Below are 1668 nucleotides of genomic sequence, written 5' to 3' on the forward strand. Positions count from 1 at the left end.
GCTAAGGGAAAAAAACTTAGGTGTGAATCTGTTTTGGTGAAATTGTGCTCCTTTTGAGGTCACAGTTCTGGGTTTTATTATCGTATCTTGCTGGCGAACTCTGTGGCATAGGCTGCTCCTCCTACTTCTTTATGCTCTCCTGTTGTCCTGAACCTGTCACAGTCACAAGGAGGCGGCGATGAGCCCATTTTCTGGATTTGCTGTTAGTGTGTCAACAATGTAGGCTACAAGTAAAGTACAAGCAAGTCGCGACCCCAGTGCTTTCTTGGTGTATCTCCATTTTTAATCATTGTGAAAACAGCTCATAACAAAGAGTGAGCTTAAGAAGATGTCATGTTTTCACTGTTAAAAAAATTGAGGTACGACAAGAAAGCACTGAGATCGCGAAGTGCTCTGATGACAAGTTTGATTAGAAATTGGATATTCAGGGAAAAATGACATACCGGTACCTCGGTTTGTCTTTGTCCATTTTCTGATCATCAATAAATTGTTGCTAGTTACATCCAGTCAGTCAACTGATGCATGATGCGTGATGAATGCACTTTTGAGAAATTGGAAATTTCTCTATTGTAATGCTATTTTTATGATCTCTATATAAAAGAATCTAAGCTGAAAGCTCTGAGTTTTTTTGTGTTTTTTTTGGTACATATATGGATAGCTGTAGTGTCTTTGTTTTGTTTAGTACTTAATTAAAAAAAAGAAATTTTTTAAGGTACATCTATTTTTTGCATCCCCATCAACACAATTCAGATCATCTTTGAGGCGGGCTACGACCATGGGCCCGCACAGGAATTGAATACAGTGCAGCCTCTCTATAATGACCTTCATTATAACGACATCCTCTGTATAGCTACTTTTTGCCCAGGTCCCAAATTTTTCCTATACTTGTACATTGTATATCATTGGTAATATTTGGTCGCTTTTATGGACAAGCGGGCTAACCCAGATTTCGTGGGTTTCCAGAAATCTTGACCTACTCCAAAAGTGGGCATTGCCCTCCAGAAGTTTTGTTCGTTAATGTGTATTTTGTTTGGGTATAGAGAAAACTTTCTTTGTCTTTTAAAGAAACTGAACAAGGGGCAAAAACTTTACCTTCGATTTTCTCAAAAAAGCATTTTTCCCTATAGCCCCCTTGTGCTTAAATTAAAAACGACCATTTTTGTTTGCCTCTCTATCATGACATATTTTTTCAGTCCCGATGATGTTGTAGTGAGGCCGCACTGCAGAATGAGTGGCCCAAATGACTTGACTGCTTTGTTGAGCTCAGTAGTACAAGTCACTACAAAAAGAACTGTGTCACTGTTGTTAGTTTGGACTTTGTCTATAACTATATATGTGTGTCACGACGCCATTGAATCAGGCTCTGGTCAATTTTTGGGCATGTAGAGTTATTGAAACTTATTGGTATTATCTTAAAGCTTGTTCATTTGTCTTGCTTTGGATGAAAGAAATATTTTTAAGAATCTTGAATAGAAGTCGAGATATTTTTTGCGAATGAAGGAGGTGGTGGTCTCCTGATTTGCGAGGTAAAATTAGTGAGAAAATGGCCGCCATATTTCCTTAGCTTGAGAGTACATGGAAACTGAAAATTTACATTTTTTGTGCCTTGAATCAATGTTTTTCAGTAAAATCCACACAGAAATGTGTTTTTCATTGGGCATGAAAGGT

This window comes from Aplysia californica, unplaced genomic scaffold, assembly GCF_000002075.1.
Source record: "Aplysia californica isolate F4 #8 unplaced genomic scaffold, AplCal3.0 scaffold00494, whole genome shotgun sequence".
Taxonomy (NCBI): Eukaryota; Metazoa; Mollusca; class Gastropoda; order Aplysiida; family Aplysiidae; genus Aplysia; species Aplysia californica.